Source organism: Crotalus tigris, unplaced genomic scaffold (assembly GCF_016545835.1).
Source record: "Crotalus tigris isolate CLP2741 ecotype Arizona unplaced genomic scaffold, ASM1654583v1 scf7180000017564.2150845, whole genome shotgun sequence".
NCBI classification, from domain to species: Eukaryota; Metazoa; Chordata; class Lepidosauria; order Squamata; family Viperidae; genus Crotalus; species Crotalus tigris.
In genome coordinates, this window is record NW_024096475.1 from 724,439 (window position 1) to 743,585 (window position 19,147).

The 19,147-nt window shown below is 38.8% G+C and overlaps 1 protein-coding gene across 2 annotated transcripts in view; it reads right to left on the bottom strand.

Moving 5' to 3' along the window:
- Positions 1-19,147, bottom strand: part of ATXN1 (ataxin 1) — a 349,242-nt gene that overhangs the window by 197,768 nt on the left and 132,327 nt on the right. For both annotated transcript variants that reach the window (XM_039348817.1, XM_039348809.1), the window contains one exon: positions 9,819-9,859. The gene's annotated coding sequence lies outside the window, so the exon portion shown is untranslated. The remainder of the gene's footprint in view (positions 1-9,818; positions 9,860-19,147) is intronic.

Below are 19,147 nucleotides of genomic sequence, written 5' to 3' on the forward strand. Positions count from 1 at the left end.
TCATATAGTCACAACTTTATTTCAGGCCACAAACCTTTTGCTCAGCTTTGGTAGGTAGGCCAAGTTGTACTGCCAACATCCTTCCTTCCTTCCTTCCTTCCTTCCTTCCTTCCTTCCTTCCTTCCTTCCTTCCTTCCTTCCTTCCTTCCTTCCTTTTTTTCCAGCCAACTCTGGCAGGCTTCTCAAACTATACTAATTGTTCTGAGATTGGTTTGGCAGTCATTCCCTTTAGGAGGTTGTGGTTACAGAATTATATAAATAAATCCCACATGTTTCAGATTTTCCTACATAATTTTAGTCTATCTTTAGGGAGAAATGTTTTCTAATAATTTTGGATTTATTCATTTCTTTATTGTTTATTCTAGGGAAGGATCTCAGATGTTTTCATTTAAATCAAGTGTTTTTAAAAAATCCAATGATAACCTGAAAAAATTGTATGTGTGTATATAAATATTATATATCTATATCAATGGTTCCCAATCTTTTCTATACCCTGCACCCATAGAACGCTTCTGATATATTCTTGCACCCTTTACAAAAGTAATACCTAGTTTATGCATATACACTATAGTTCTGAAACTTCTAAATTCAGGTTTTTGTATCCCCTGGAATACTGTCTCACACTCCTGGTTGGGAACCCCTGATATATATCAACAGATACAATCTAACCTGAAAAATAATATACGGTATATTTATTATGACTTTTGGAACCATTTAGATGACTTTTATTTCTCTTCCTTACATTTATTGCAAAAAAAAAAAAAGGAAAATGGCTCAGATGTGTCTGAGTCTGAGACTTCTTTGTTAAATATACTTGATTATTCATGCTACTGAAAATGTCAAACATGATTGCCAAAGACCTTGGTTATACTGTCACCATTCCACTTGAGAAACATGTGTCCAAGAATAATGCACATAGGATGTCTTTGAATTAAAATTATTCCTAACTTTAATAAGATTCATTTGCAATTATTTGAGGCCCTCGTAGCTTATTTACAGTTGCTACTAACTATTGGGTAACAGTAAGCTACATGTTGTAACAATAAGTTGCAAGGATGTAAGCAACAAATAGACATAGATCAGCATTGTTTCTGTAAATGCAGTAGTTCGCTAACATTTCTTTCTTTTTATCAACCCATAATCCATCTGGATATTGGTTTGAATATCTATACCAATGTCCATGTAGAAGAATGATACGGTAGTAGAATAAATAAACAAATGTGGCAATAGTATACATATGACAATAGCAAGTCATTCTTTTAACTTAGTTAATTTAAAGGGGTGGGAATGGAACTCGGTCATTGCCATTGTCCCTTATTAAAGAGTAGTCATGGGTGGTGGAATTGAATTCTGGAAGGAGAAAAAATTACTCAAATCAATTTAATTTAATTTGGTTGCAGGGGCTGTAACGATAAGGATTTTATTGAGCCTTAGAATGTTCCAAGATGATTTGAGCAAACTTAAAAGAACAGAAGTTTAGTAGCTTGTGGGGAGAAATTTATTTTTATTTTATTTTAATAACATATTTAGTGGGATTTTTCATCTACATATTTAATATAGGTAGTTCTTGACTTACAGCACTTCATTTAGTGACCATTCAAAGTTATAACAGCAAAAAAGTGACTTATGACTATTGCAGAATCCTCACGGTCACGTGATTTACATTCAGATGCTTGATAACTGACTCACATTTATGACGGTTGCAGTGTCCCACAGTCCTGCAATCCCTTTTGTGACCTACTGGTAAGCAAGGTCAATGGGGAAACTGGATTCACTTAACAACCATTTAAGAACTGCAGTGATTCATTTAACAAATGTGCCAAGAAAAGTTGTAAAATGGGGCAAACGACGAATTTCTTAGCAACATAAATTTTGGGCTCAGTCGTGGTCATAAGCTGAGGACTATCTGTATTACTTGAATTTGTAATATTAAAAAAAAGAATTTGTGCACAATTCCTATTATGGTTTAGGCATCCACTGTATTTGATAGCAAATTCTACTGCTAATTTTTATCCCTGAAACCTTGACATTATAGATCAGGGATCCCCAACCCCCGGTCTGTGGACCAGTACCGGGCCATGGCATGCCAGCAACAGGTCCGCACACACAAGCAAAGCCCCAACCGCGAGATGCAGGCAGCACACAAAACCACACATCTCCAGTCCGCGGAAAAACCTCTCTCCACAGAACCAGTCCCTGATGCCCAAAAGGTTGGGGACCTCTGTTGTAGATAATATTTCCATGGCCTCACCACTTAAAATTATCAGTATATCTTTCCAAAAAGCATTGCTACATTATGCAAGAATGTTGATGGACTTTAAGCCACACTTATCAGGTGAACGTCTTTGACCTCTATTATGCTAAAGGCTACATTAACAATGCAATCCTACTCATGCTTATTCAAAAGTAAGTCCAATGGGGTTCACTCCAGGGCAAATAGATAACAATCAAGACTGAAGTTTAAATTATGTTAGGCTTCTCCATCATCAATATTTTTTCCATTCGGCTAAACATATTTTTACCTCTTCTGGTAAGATTCTTATCTAGCAGATACTTTTAGTTGAGTATAGTAGAGTATACTTTAGTATAGTTGAGAGTGTAAAGCCATTTTTGCATAATTGCAATGCTTTAAACTTTCAAATTAAAATATCCACATCACATTAAGAACGCCTTATTCAATAATAAATAATATTTATTAAAAATAATTTAAGGAATAATATACTACAAAGTGAATTCCAACTTTGCAATTTTATAACTCTACATAATGTAGAAATTAGCTCATGTTATCACACAATGTTCAGAATTACTCAGGAAAGCAACATGGAGACACAGATTGGCAGCATCAGCCAAACAACACCTTTAACGTCCAAACATCCTATATTTAGGTTGGTGGAAGAAATGTGAAACAAAAGTTGAAAAATATTTAAAAGTAAAAGCAAACTTGAAGATGGGCTGAAATTCAATCTCTACTTTCTAGTAAAGATTACAGTTTTGGATAAATTCTCTGCATAAGTAGTAGTAATACTATTGTGGAAATATAAACAATTATGATAATCTTGTATAGGCCCTTAAGGAAGAAAACTGTTATGTCCAGTTTAATTTATAACCTGTTTATTGTTTGTTGCAGTAATTAATGTAACCCATATTTTGTATGCTAAATGGGATTCTAACACAGAATGTTTAGCATGTATCTATTTGGTTTCTAATGAACATTCTGGAAGCATTCAGAAATTCAGAAACAATTGCTATAGCATATGCCAATCACTAATATAAGCATCTTTATCTGAAAGACCAGTAGTCCAGTTTACTTCTACAGTCATTTCTCAGTTAGCAATTACTTTGGTTAGCTGTCTGATTGCAAATATGTAAGGTGACCAACCATCCTCCTTTAGGGAGGACAGTCCTCCTTTTGTGAGTTCTGTCCTCCCTTGAAAAGTGTCCTCCTACATGTCCTCCTTTTTGATATTTGAAGACTAATCTGCAGGGCTTTTTTTTTTCTCATAGAACGCTCAGAACGGCGTTCCGGCACCTTTTTTTGATGGTTTTTTTTCAACTTTTGCATGAGCTGTGCTACTTCCCCTATTGGCTTTTGAAAGCCAATAGGAATTGCTGCTGAGCACACCAAAACACCTGGCCAGCAAACTTTGCATATGTAAGTTGTCTGCAGCGAAGGCAAATTGGCAGGAACTTTGCACCCCTCCCTGTTACCCAACTACACCATCTCCTAGTTAGTCCCGAAGATACATGGAGGAGACTGGAGCGGTGATGCCACAGTAACTTTCTCTTGATCTTCGGCCCTGCTAGAGCAATAATGGCTGCAGGCGCAAGAGGCAGGGGCGGCGGGGCTGCTATGGGCGGGAGTGTGAGAGGCGGCAGTGGCTGGCTGCTCCCCCGTGCTATGGGAGCCGCGGGGCCTGCTCTACACGGGGCTGCACAGGGTGGGCGGTGGTGCTGGCGGGGCGGCTGCAGGTGGGGTGTTGACGGCGGGCTGCCCCCTGGGGCTGGAGCCAGCACAGCTGGTGCTTTGGGAGTCGCGGGGCCTGGCGGAGCAGCAGTGCTGGCGGGGCGACTGTGGGCGGGGGCACAGCATGTAAGCATAATTACAATATAAAATGTTATTGTTACAAATGTTTTTATTATGCATTTATCATATTATAGTGTATTCTGTATTATTGTTGCAATGAATAAAATATTTCTTTTATTTACAATATTTTTTTCTTTAATTTATTTGTGTCCTCCTTTTCATTGTAAAAAAGTTGGTCACCTTAAAATATGACAACAACAACAACAACAACAATAATAATAATAATAGTAATAAAGTTGGAAGGGACCTTGGAGGTCATCGAGTCCAACCCTCTGCTCAGGTAGGAAACCCTACACCATTTCAGACAAATGGCTGTTCAGTCTCTTCTTAAAAACTTCCAGTGTGGGAGCACTCACGACTTCTGGAGGCAAGTTGTTCCACTAATTAATTGTTCTAACTGTCAGGAAGTTTCTCCTTAGTTCTAGTTAGCTTCTCTCCCTGGTTAGTTTCCATCTGTTGCTTCTTGTCCTGCCTTCAGGCGCTTTGGAGAATAGATTGACTCCCTCTTCTTTGTGGAAGCCCCTGAGATATTGGAACACTGCTATCATGTCTCCCCTCATCCTTCTCTTGGTTAAACTAAACTGTAATAAAAAATTATGACCAATGTGTGCATTTGCAACAAAATTTCATGCACCTCAAACAAAAAGACTTTAGTGTTATTAAAATCTAGCCAGTTTCAGGCAGCAACAGGATTCTAATCAACTGATTGAGATCAGGGTTGTTTATTTATATCCTACCTTTATTATTTTTACAAATAATAAGGCAGCAAAGATAGCCAACACACCTTCCTCCTCCTATTCTCCTCACAACAACTTTGTGAGGTGATTTGGACTGAGAGAGAGTGACAGGCCCAAGGTCACCAAGCTGGCTTTTATAATTAAGGCAGGACTTGAACTCATGGTCTCTTGCTTTCTAACCTGGTGTCTTAACCACAAAACCAAACTGACTTGCTAAATTTCAGTTAGCGCATTTTAGGGAACACTGCACTACAGAGAAAAACAGCTCAGGAATATGTAGACAGCTTGTTTAAACAATCTCTTTACCCGTGAGGCAGCAAAAAAGGTGGGGGGGAAATGGGTCAGGCACAGGATACTGAATACAGGAACAGAGACACCAGCAACCAATGATCTTTGCTCTCTCTTTCTCTCTCTCTCTCTCTCTGTCATATGTTCACTTAATGACCATTTTGCTTAACAAGCAAGTCATTGGAACAGAACATAGTTGCTAAACAAGAAGAGGGTGTACAAAACCTTGGTATCTTTTAAGTAAATTATTTCACATTAAAAGGGAATTTCTACACCGACAAATGTATTTATTCTCTTTATTGTAAAGACTTCTATTGCATCCTTTCTTTTATGGAGGTTAAGGACATCTACACAAAGCCTGATTACTTCAGAAATATTTTGAAAGTATTCCTGCCTGACCCCTAATTCTAGACCATTGCTAGCCTTTTTTAACCCAAATTATAGCACAGAAAAGTGCTATATGAGCATTATGAGCACCAATAGGTTCATCATATGCATTCACGTTGATAGGTTCTATATTAACATTCTTGGTTTTAATGAGACACAACATTCTTGAATTTCCTCTTGAACTTTTACTCCCAAGACGTCCTTTTCATTACAATGCAGAAATAACACTTCTCTAAAATTTCTGCAATATAAACTCAAGCTCTTTTTACTTTATGTAGTTTGAAATAAAACAATAGGCCAGTGAATAACAGCTAGATTGTACATACACATATCTATGTCTACGTTACATGTTGCTCCACTTGTCCAAGTGATACCTTTTACTGGAAGAGGATCTCTGAACCCAAATACAAGAAAGGAAAATGTGTGCCTGCTACTTATCACAGATATATAGTGTCAGAAGTTTATTGAGGCAAAGATCTTGGCATTGTGCATACTTGGTGAATCTACACAGTCAGACTGCAACATTTCTATCTTACCGCTATGGTAGTATCATTTTAAACTCTGGATAAAATGATGGCTTGGATTTGCTAGGAGGATAAAGCAGGAAAGTTTTAAATTAGGAACTACTATATAAAGAAAGCACAGTCATTCCTGCTAACTTGCATATTTGAAGATTACACTGGACAACTTCAACTATTGTTCAACATCTCAGCTATTGTTATGTTCCTTCTTCTATGTTCCATTTATTCTCTTTGGCAATTAAAGATTTATATTAAACAATTGGGAGAATATCTGAAACTTTGGAATGGGATGTCACTAGCACAATGATGACGCCCAGATCTATTACTTCTTGCTATTTCCTTAATCATTGCCTATATTTATTAATGACTAGATGAATTTGAATTAACTGGTATTACATCTAGATAAGACAAAGGTGCTATTGGTCAGTAGAAAAACAAATTGAGAGAATTGATATAGGTCTGTCATAAACTGTACTTCCCATAAATGAGCAAATTCATTGTATCAAAGTTCTCCTTGGTTGTCTACCATCTCTAAATCAAGTAGCAATTGAGGCAAGAATCATTTATGGAAATTTGTTTGTACTGTGTTGGCTGTGAATACTTCTGAACCAATTGGATTTAACACTATTTCTCACCTTCATCACAATTACCATAGTCTACATGGAGTTATACTGCAGAACTAAGTTGTTAACTACTGTACAACATCTGGTGTCTCTATGCCAGGGGTGTCAAACTGCCGGCCCACGGGCCGGTTTCATCATACCGGAGTCACGCCCACCCCATTGCCGGCAATGGCAAAAAAGCTCCGATACGTCACGCGACGTCATGTGACGTCGCAAGTTTGACATGTCTGCTCTATGCTATCCGTGCTAAAGACTTGCACTAGTTGCCAGTTGCTTTCCAGGCACAATCTAAGATCACTTAAACATCTAAAGTTCTATATGACTTAGGGCAGTGATGGTGAACCTTTTTGAGACCGAGTGCCCAAACTGCAACCCAAAGCCCACTTATTTATTGCAAAGTGCCAGGGCTGCATCAGCATTGTGGTGCCCTCGGGGGGGGGGGGGATGAGGAGAGTGTGGCCCACTGGGTGGGCGTGGTTGCAGTGATCATGGCAGACTGGGTGAGCATGGCTGGGGCCAGTCCCTTGCCATCTCAAGGGCATTCCCGGGGGACCAACACTGTTTGCTTGTTCACTTCCTGCCCTGTTGCTTCCAAACACCACGCGTTCGCTACTCTGGCGAACTCTGCTGGGGCAATGGCACGCATTCCCATAGAGAGGGCTCTGAGTGCCACTTCTGGCACGCATGCTATAGGTTTGCCACCACTGACGTAGGGCATATCTTGTCTGCTTCTTTCAAAATCCATAGATCTACAGAGTTGAACTTTGAAGAAATAAGATAGAAAGAATATTTGAACTTTGATGTGGGAGATGTGACAGCCTAGAAAACAATCAAATGAATTACTGAACAAATCAATCAGAGTTCTCACTTGAGCCACAAATGCCCTGGCTCAAATTTGGACACATTATGTGACGACTAAACTCTCTTGAAAAAACTCTCATGTTGGGAAAGGTGGAAGGAAAGAGAAGAAGAGGATGACGAAATACTAAGGTGGGTGCACTCAGTTCCAATGGAAAAGAGTGCACTGTTGGGAGACTTGAAAGAACAGGTTAGGAATAATAAGTCTTGGATAAAATCTATCAATGTGATCATTAGGAGTCAAAAAAAGACTTGCTGGCACATAATCTATCCAATATAATGATGCATAGCAGGAAATCCTGTGCAATAAACAAAGTGTTTTTTTTTCAGAGAGCAAGAGCATTACAGTGGAAAGCAAATGTCTCAGTTATGATATGATGAAGATTTCAAAGTGCCTTGGGAATACCAAAAAGAATATTTTTTTGCAATATTAGTCTGTACTTTTTGGTATTTATATTTTAAACTTAATGCTGAGGCCTGGAATAAGAGAAGTCCCTCAGACTGACGGCCAGCTAAAGGATTTTTATGAGAGAAATAAAATACTTAAGAGAAAAAGGCCTCTATGGAGGAATAAATAAAGAAGTAAACCTGAGGGGGGGGGGAGAAATCAGTATTTGGACATGTTTTCAGTGTGGGTGTAATGTAGTGAGTTGCACAGGATTTCTAACAATAGAAAAAGAACATTCATAATTCTTTTCTAGGGAAAAATATAGAACATCAGTTTAAGATTAATTTCATGTTAACTAGTGGTAGTTTTAGTTGATGGGAAGATTATTCCTAATGTAAAAGAACTCCAGAATAAATGACGAAACATAAACATAATTGCCTAATTCCACTAATCAAGTACAGTGGCAGAAGATTGCATTTTTTTCTTAATTAAGAATAATCATACTTCTGAATGGATTAATTTTAATAGTTTTATTAAAAGAAAGCAATAAAGCCTACGGAAAATGCAAAAACGAGAAACAAACTGTCATAGAAATAAAATGTCATAGAATTTTAAAAGTGGGGAAAGAATGCTTGAGTTATATCTGTAGATTCTGCATGGGATGTATAGTTGCTTACAAGAAAAAGATAACATTGCTCTCCTGTACTGGATAGGGATAGGAAATATTTATACACTATGAAAAAAAGAGAGGTCAAGGATAAATTATTTTATTTTTAAAATTTTTGAGAGGAACAGACTTTGAGTGAGATCTATATAGGTAGTCCTCGACTTGTCTTACGACTATAATTGAGCCCAAAATTTCTGTTGCTAAGTGAGACAGTTGTCCCATTTTACGACCTTTCTTGGAATTGTTGTTAAATGAATCACTGCAGTTGTTAAGTTACTAACATGGTTATTAAATGAATCTGGCTTCCCCACTGACTTTGCTTGTCAGAAAGTCGCAAAAGATAATTACATGACTCCCGGGACACTGCAACCATCATAAATAAGAACCAGTAACCAGCATATGAATTTTGATCACATGACCCTGGGGGGGATGCTGAATCTAATTCTGTACAGTTCTTTGTTCACATCTACTTTCACTGTAGTTGCTTCCAATGCCACCCTTCCTGACAAAATTACCTATAGAAACAGCCTGGAATTCTTCAGGCACATTATACAGTAGCTCAGTATAGACCAGGCATGTCAAACTCACGACATCACATGACATCATGCAACGTATTGGAGTTTTTTCGCCATTGCCAGCAATGGGGTGGGTGTGGCTCTGGTATGATGAAACCGGCCCGCCAGCCGGCAGTTTGACACCCCTGGTATAGACCCTAAAATTTGCATGCAAAATTGCTATTTTCTTTTCCCAGCTGTGGTATAAATACTGTATGTATCACAGATAAAGGCAGGAGGATTAAAATGTGGAGATATTTCTCTGGGTTCAATTCCCAGGAGTGTCTTATAATTATCCTTGGGAAAATCATTATTCATAGTGACTACTTACATGAATGTTTAAATGGATGCTTCAAAGTCAAAGCTATATCAGCTAAAGGTCTTCAAGAAAGAGGAGATTAAGGAAGAGAGCCCATCACCAGGACTCCAATACATAAAGAGTCATTTCATTTGATATATGATGGTGGCTTTTGGCCTTTTGGTAACTATATGAGATGTTGTAAGAGGCTAGAATGGGTTGAATGGATAGCAATATGAAGAAACAGAGGATTAAATATTTCAAAATCAGTTGTCATGCTCTAGAAAGATCTATCAAAAAGAGTCATGGCTACTAATCAATCAAATAATGAATAAATATTATTGAAGAGGTCATATAGTAGAAAAGCAGAGAACTGAATAATAAGAGATCAAAGCAATGAAATGGAGTCATACCATCACTGGATGCAGTCATCAGATATTGCAAGCAGTGGTACCTGAAGGCAGAAAAAGAGTAAACTGGTGGGAACCCATTCTTAAGATGACATGTTTTACTCCCTCCAAAAATCATCAAACATTTCATAAGATTCCATCAGGATCTGCAAAATGCATGAGCCGTCCTATGAATCCTCCAAATCCCACATGATTTCAGCAGTCTTATAGAAGATTTCACTGGGTTTTGCTTGCTAACAACATTTGCCATCTTTTAATATTTCAGCCACTTTCATAAAACTGGTCTATTGCGGTACCTCTGGTTGTCAGAGCAGATCTGACAATGGCTCTGGCATCCAGGAATGTTGTGTGGGTGACCCTGCCTTAAGCACTTTGAAATACTTTAGCTGGACAGGCAGCACACTCTGAGGATCTCTCTCTCTTCTTAAAGTTACCATAGAAAAATGGTTGCAGATGCTCTAATGCAATCTCTTGTCCTTAATGACTGTTATTCTACAGCTACTGCGGACCTAGACTCAGAATGCCAAGGCATTCAGGGTGCTCTGGTGAGCTAAAAGGCAGACAAGTGACAGACCTTAAGCTTGGGCAGCTGGTATGTCAACAGGGGCTGCCCTCATCTGAAGCAGCCTTAGAGAACAAAAATGGGTAGTAGGGGATCCTTGTTTTCTGCCTACGTTGCCAAAGAACAGCAGGAGACAAATGCATAACTAATGTATTGCCAATATTGTTCTAAATGTATTTCAAATGTTCTTCTCCCAGCACTGCTCCTACTCCGTAGAAAATTACCCTATCACAATTCGCAACTTTCCTATTTCTTATTTTACAAAGATGCGTCGAACTATTACCAAAGCTAGATATACTCGGTTTAGACAAGGAAGATATCCCAGCTGGAATCTCACTGGTCTTTGTAACAGATTTCTGTAGCTCTTGTCTTGTGTTCTGCATGGCATCTGATTAGTCTTGCTCTCTGTCTGTTCTGTAAGTGTGTTAGCTCAAAGAGGGGCTCCAACATTTCAAGATCATGCTATCAAAATAGATACATTTTAACATGTGTAAGAATGGGAAGGGGAAACTACTCCCAAGTCCAACCCAGCTGTAGGTGGTTGGAGAGATCTAAAGGCAGGGAAAAAGTGTTGAAGCTTCTGGAAAGCAAACCACTCCCATCCACATTCATAAACCTCTTCCCCACATCGTAAAATTGCTGTTTGGGGAGGGGGGTGTAGGATTTTAAAGTAGGGGGGGAGGAAATGGGAGGCTTCCTGTTCCAATTTCTTTCACTAAAGTTGCCCTCCTCGGAAATAAGGGATTTGTAATATATGTTGAATAGCAATAGAATTGTTGGAGGAGAAGATGGAATGGTATCTTTTCTGCTAAGGTTTTATATTTTCGTATCCACTAGCATTTATATATCACTGAGGCATTGCTATACATTTACTATTTTTTTAGGGACTTCCAGTGGAACTCTGTGTAGGCAGTACCTCTTTGTTCTGTGTTTAACATAATCCTGCAAGACTAATTCCTCACGAGCACCAGCTGTAAGTGCTCTGATTTCAAGCCCTTTCTCTCTGCCTATTCTACTTCTTCTTGTCTCTCTCTTATATAAAAGATGTTCTTTGCTCTCCAAGGAAGAATTATTTACACAGTTCTGGGTGCTTCATTGGGGAAAGGGAAAGAAAATTGGGGTGACATTTGAAGCAATCATGCTCAGACACATAACACACCATCTTTGACTTGCCTTTGAGGTGCTCCATCTCATCATCTCCTACAGCTGTATGAATAACTCACAGTTATTCTCCAATATTTATATCAGGAGTAGAAAATTATAAACCTTCACAATCTCTTTCTAGTTGCATTTTGGAGGCCACATTGCTTGTGCAAAATGACACTCATCTGGAGCTCCTCTCTGCATATTTATTTATTTTTTATGTGCTCTTCGGTGAAGAAAGGGCTGTACTTTAGAAATAGTCACATTGTTTTTTGCAAAATGGCTCAGGTGCAATCCTGACAGCCCTAGGTAGGATTGAGAAAGGTTCTTATCAGAAATCTTAGAGAGCTCTGTGTAAAAACAATTATGAGCTAAATAGAACAATGAACAGGCACTGTATAAGCAGCATAATGCAAGAAAGAGAAATACGGCCTAGTGCTGCTTGGCCCAACATAAACAACTCCTAAGTAAGGTTTACATAGTGCTATAATATATTACAGAGTAGGAGGAAATGGTTGGCAGTATCTTATAACTCTTCATTCTGCTGTTAAAATGTTTTCATAGACATCACCTTCTGTTGGTATAAATTTTTACCCATGATCATAAAGCAAGGTCTTGGAGAATTTAGGATGTTTAAATGTGGTTCTCATCTAACGTGTCTAATGCCAGGCTTTGTGGTCTTCCAGTAATGTCCTGGACTTTACTAGAAGAGAATGGGTGCAATCTTCACTGCCTGGATTTTACTAAAATCTAAAAATAGGCTATAATGAGGAGACCAATGAAAACTCCAGCACCAATATTCCATTCACAATTCTATTTATACTTATCAGCAGTAATATATTCACAGAGCATTCTAGACCCCAAGGCAAAGTTCTCCATTCAAATCTTCAGTATTATGTATCTATTAAGGAGCCAGCAGCTGCATTTCAGGAAACAGACCTATTCTGGTGCCCAGGTTTTCTCAACCAAGCCATCCTTGGGAATGAATAGCAGCAGGTCAAGGTATCCCCTCTAAGGTCCAACAGTGCCAGGAGAGCTACCAAATTTGGACTGCAAGAATCCAGTTGACCACTAGATGTCAGGAAGGTTTTAGTTTTCGGAATCTCTTTGCTACCATCTCATGGTTCTCCAAGTCAATGCATGCAGAGTCCTCACAGCCCATGTCTGGCCATTTGGCATCCACCTACTGCATATGCTGCTTAGACAAATGCTTAACTTCTTCTGTAGATACATGCTGGCCCTGCAGCACATTACAACCAACTTCCTCCTCTCCTCTCCTCTCCTCTCCTCTCCTCTCCTCTCCTCTGGATGAAGGGTGGCTGAAGTCTTTATGCTTGTGAGCCATCAAGTGGCTGCCAGCACTGTCCTGACAGTATTTATGATACTGCCTGACACCAATTTAAATAATCCAGAATTAAAAAGAGGAACAGCATTTATTTGTAGGCTCATGAGGAATTCCTTGAGCAACAGACTATTGGCTTCTTACTAGGGAACGCTAAGAAAAGGGTTTAGTTGGCAGTCTCTTACCAAAAATTCAGCCACATCCCACCTGTTTCTTTTTTTTTCCTCATTCCTGCTATATTACTACAGCATCCTGGTGCTTTTCTTCAGACATAGTGAAGGTTTTTATTCTAGAACATAACAAGAGATGTCCTGCTGGATTGGAGCCCAGCTCAGCTAGTCCAACAGCCTCACAGTGCCCAAGTTCATAGTGGTCGCCTGACAGAGGATCTTCAGAGTCAGTCACACTGACATCAAAGCCATTGGTCCCCATGACTTCCATCAATTGATCCAACCCTTTTCTGAACCTTGATCACTCTGTGTCTTACTCATATCTCAAAAGTGCCTCATGTTGCAATCTTTTATGCTTCAGACAATTGATCATCCTAATTGCCCTCTTTTGAATCTGCTTTACTTCCACTACAGGTAGTCCTCAATTTACAGCAGTTCAATTAGTGGCTGTTCAAAACTACAACAGAACTGAAAAAAGTGATCTATGGCTATTTTTCATGCTTATAACCATTGCAGCAACTCCATGGTTACCTGATCAAAATTCAGACGCTTGGCATCTGACTCATATTTATGACGGTTGTGGTGTCCCTGGGTCATGTGATTATCTTTTGTGACTTTCTAGCAGAGTCAATGAGGAAACCAGATTCACCTGACAACTGTGTTACTAACTTAACAACTACAATGATTCACTTAACAACTGTGGCAAGAAAGGTCGTAAAATGGGGCAATACTCAGTTAACAATTGTCTCACTTAGCAACAGAAATTTTGGGTTCTACTGCAGTCATAAGTTGAGGAGTACCTGTGTATTTATCAAACTTGTATGGCCCCCATCTCGTCAAAGGTGACTCTTTTTGGAAGTGTGGCAATCCAGAAGTTTACATAATATTCCAAGTATGGTCACACCATTGATTTATATGTGGGCATTATGATATTGATAAATCTATTTTCAATTCTATTTCTTATTATCTTTACACCACTTTACATTTGCTCATTATGAATGACATCTGCTTTCTGATGCCTGCTTCCTAATGTGCAGAGGTCCTTTTGACGCTCTTTGCCGTCCTTCATTATTATAACCCACTCTGAACAATTTTGTGTCATTAGCAAATTTGGCTATTTCACTACTCATGCCTAATTTCAGGTCATTTATAAATATGTCAACAGGCACTGATCTTAGGACAGAACTCTGAATGACTCCACTAGTTAACATCTCTCCATTTTGACATATGTCTATTTATTCCTATTCTTTATTTTTCTATTATTTAGCCAGTGGCTTCTTCAGAAGAGGATCATCCCCTTTTATTCCATAGGGAGACTGATTCTCTCTGACCTCTTTTCCTCTGATTCCTTGAACCATTCCATCTCCAATGCTAACTTCCACCATGGTGTATTAGTTCGTTCATCAGCCTTGCAAGAGTTTAGGAAGTTAGCACAGTGATTGGCATTAAAGTAGGGGATCCCCTGCTTCTTTTCTTGCTGCTGCGTTACAATCTGGAGTGATGGACTCAGGCCAAAAGCAATCCTTTCCGAGGCACACAACTCATCAACTCTTCTCAAGAGGACTTACTTAAAGTGAAAGGGATAGAACTACAAATAATTTCAGCAACCAGTAGAAAATATTTTCTTATTTCTTTTTAACAGGTTTTCCATAAAAGGCAAGAAGATGAGTCTAATAATTATTTGTAATAGGTGGAACATTCAGCATATGCACAAGCAACAACTGAATCCCCTTCATTTGGAGAAACCAATCTATTACTATTATTATTATTATTATTATTATTATTATTATTATTATTATTATTATTATTATTATCGATCATCACACAGTCAGCCAGATGTCCAGACTGGATTTGGCATTTTGTCTACCTATCGAGTCCTTACCCAGGACCTGGGATAGACAGATGTGGATGTTTGATGGTATTACAGATATCGTCGCAGGATGGAAGCAGTTCCTAATAAGGCCGCCTTTTGCAATTGACTAATAGCGAATTTGTCAATGCCTATTGTGTTCAAGTGGTGCTCCAGTTGTTTTGGGATTGCACCCAAGGAGCCTATGACTATTGGTACTACCCTTGCTTGCTTTTGCCACAGTCTTTCTATTTCTATTTGTAGGTCTTTGTATTTTGTTATCTTCTCCAGTTCTTTCTCTTCTATTCTGCTATCTCCAGGCACTGCCACGTCCACTATCCAGACTTTTTTGTCTTTCTTATCGACAATTGTTAAGTCTGGGGTGTTATGTTGCAGGTGCTTGTCTGTTTGAATTCTGAAGTCCCAGAGCAGTTTAATTTTATCATTTTCTATGACTTTCTCTATTTTATGATCCCACCAGTTTTGCTTACAGGCAAATGATATTTTTTGCAGATCTTCCAATGCACCATTGTTGCTACTTTGTCATGCCGCTGCTTGTAATCAGTCTGTGCAATCTTCTTGCAACAGCTTACCAAGTGGTCCACTGTTTCTTCAGCTTCTTTGCATAGGCGGCACTTACTGTCTGTTGCTGTCTTCTCAATTTTGACTTTGTATGCATTTGTCCTTAAGGCTTGGTCTTGTGCAGCCAGAATTAGTCCCTCGGTCTCTTTCTTCAATTTTCCTGCTCTTAGCCATTGCCAGGTTTTATTATTATCTGCTTTCCCAGCTATTTTTTTCATGTATTGGCCATGTAGTGCTTTGTCTTCCCATGCCTCTATTCTGTTCTTCATTTGGTCTTTCTTGTAGGCCAGTTTGGTCTCTCCAGTAGTCAGTAAGCCTTCCTGATATACTAATTTCATTATTATTATTATTATTATTATTAATCATCGCACAGTCAGCCAGATGTTCAGACTGGATTTGGCATTTTTGTCTACCTATCGAGTTCTTACCATGGACCTAGGATAGGCAGATGTGGATGTTTGATGGTATTACAGATATCGTCACAGAATGGAAGCAGTTCCTAGTAAGGCCGCCTTTTGCAATTGACTAATGGCGAATTTGTCAATGCCAATGGTGTTCAAGTGGTTAGTTTCCATCCGTTGCTTCTTGTCTTCTTTACAGTGCTTTGGAGAATAGCTTGACTCCCTCTTCTTTGTTGAAGCCTCTGAGATATTGGAACACTGCTATCATGTCACCCCTCATCCTTCTCTTCATTAGACTAAACATACCCAATTCCAGAAACTATTCCTTATATGTTTTAGCCTCCAGTCCCCTAATCATCTTTGTTGCTCTTCTCTGCATTCTTTCTAGAGTCTCAACATCTTTTTTACATTGTGGTGACTGGTGATTCTTCTGGTGATTCCGGTGATATCCGGTGATTCTTCCCACAAAGACGTTAGTGATCACTTATATGAAGATCTAGCTTAAGCAGGCTTTGAGATGATGGTCACTTGCCTGTCCTCTCTAGGTCATTGTTACGTCTCTTTTATTTGGTTTGCCATGATTATGTTACATCCAACATTTCTTATTTTAAAATAGACTTTGTAAAGCAGAACTCTGTTCAAATGATTCAGTTCCACATTGACCCATCTTTTATATCATTTATGTTTGCTAGTAGGATTATATCCATTAGCACCATAAAAGATCACCACTAACCCCGTCATTATGAGCCCAAGTCATTGTTTAAATTGATCTGTAATGCACATTAGTCATTTTGCTGCTGAGGAGAGTAAATAGAACTAACAGTGGAGTACAGTGAGTCCATGAGATGTTTTTTTTCTTACAGATTGTAAAAAAAACCTCTGAGTAAACAAAGCATAAAAGAACATAAATTTCTCATTCTTCCGTATCGAATACTGTTAGCATCTATTGCTGTCATTTGTCAAACATTTTCTATGCTATGTGAGGTCTGTTATCTTCTTTCTCTTTGCTTTCTCTGGTCTCTCTTGAGCTTTCTCTTCACTTGTAGCTTCTTGGAAGTCAATGGCAAAACTATAGTTATGCATACTCCAAAGAACCATTGATGGATCCAGCTGTACTGGACAATTTTTGTCCAGTCTCCAACTTTCTCCTTTTGGGCAAGGTTGTTGAGAAGATGGTAGATCTACAGTGTCAAAGGGCTCTGGTGGAAGCAGGTAATCGGGCCTGTTGCAGTCTGACTTCAGGCCAAAATACAACACTGAGACAGCATTGATCATACTTGTATGTGACCTTTGGTGGGTTCAGGTGGAGGATATTGCATTTTTTCTGACTTTTCTTAATCACTCAGTAGTTTTAATACCATTACTCATGGTATCTGTTGTGTTGTCTGAAAATGTTGGGAATGGAAGGTGCTGTCCTTCAATGGTTCTTATTTCTCCATGGCCAGTTCCAATTGGTGTTGTGGGGGGAGAGCTAGCCGTGGATCTCTGCTTTGTGGGCTACCACAGGTCTCAACATTTCCTTCATTCCTGTTTAACATCTACATGAAGATGCTTATTATGCTTGGCACAGGGTGAATTTTCATAAGTAAACAGATGATATTAAGTTATACAGCTCTGCTCTGGACCATTCAAGTGATGCTACTGAAGTGCTTTTCCAATGCTTCGATGCTGGTCACAACTGGATGGGGAAGAACAGCCTTCACTTCAACCCTGACGAGATGGAGAGGTTATGGAATTAGGCCTATCAATATCTGGTAATTTTCCACCATTAACTTTGAGTGGCGTTACCCTCCCTCAAGTAAAATTGGTGTGGAATGTGAGGGGGCCTTGTGGACTCTGTTGGGGAGCAGGTAGCAGCTGTGGCCAGAACGGTCTTTACACAAATCCATCTTGTACATCAGTTTTGCCTACTCCTGTCTGGGAGACACTGCTCAGGGCTAGCCATGCCTTAGTCACCTCCCTGATGGACAGTTACAATGTTCTACATGGAGCTGCCTTTGAAAAGCATCCAGGAGCTTCAGCTGATCCAGAATTCAGGAGCAGGAGCAGGGCAGGGAAGGGGCAGATGCAGGGGCTGTATTGAATAGTAGTATGTCAACCTAACATCACTAATGCATTTACTAGCTCCCAGGAGGCTTTTAGGTGCAATTCAGGGGCTGGGCTGTTAGTTTGGGAGCTTTAGCATCAGTGTATGTTGTAGGTGTTGTGTATTTGTAATGTGAGAGCTTTGACTCAGGTTTTGTTGCTGTCATTTTAGGGAATGTTGTATATTGTATATTTGCTGCTCAGAGTTTTGTCAGATAAATGGACGACTTTATAAATTTGATTAATTCCCCACAAATAATTAATTCATGGATCATTACATGCAGCATTGGAATGTGTCGCACAGCTTGATTTTTTTTTTCAAAAAATCCTTTTAAAGGTTTGTATTGTATTCAGAAAGTCAGTATTCAGATAGTGTGATTATATGGAAATAAACTACTGAAGAAAAAGCTTTTTCCAGTAGGTTCATATATCACTAACAAAACATTTAAAAATGTCCACAAAAGGAAAAACATTATTCATAAAGGATTTTTCTAGACTGAGAATAAGCTCTGACATAACTCTACACTAGGAAATTCCTTAGGATTACTCAAAGAATAGAAAATAATGGCTTATGGGAATTCTCTGGAATTTACTTGAACGATCACACATAACAATAGAACAAGTATGCAGAAGCTATAAAATTACTTTGATCTCAAAATACATCATTTCTTTTCCCCTCTTTCCTTCCTTATCACACTTTTTTTAGTTTGCTTTCAAAGTACAGCTGTTGGCAAATGTGAACAAAATGACAGTGAAAAGTACCAATCACCTGCCTAATTATTTGACAGCTGAACTAACTAGGGTGGATGTCACAAAAGGACAAATGACAGTTACCATGGTAACCTAGCTCAACAACGGGGCGTCTTCCTCTTGAATTTCAGGGCCAATGTCTTTGATGAAATCTCATTCACTCATTTTAAAAAGATTAATTGCAGATGTTAGGAATGTGAATGGGACTGTCATAGGGTCCAAATCAAGTTTAACCTTTTCTATATCATTTCTCCAGTGAAACTCACAACTGCCTACTGAATCTTCTGTTAAACCAAAGCAATGAAATAACCATCCCACAATATTGTAATTGCCTATTATTCCTTTTATATACTGTGTTAACACAATAGCTGGTAGAGTAATGGTTGAAACATTTTCATTGATAGCAGCGATTCTATAGGAGAGCAATAATGTACAATTTATTTAGAAA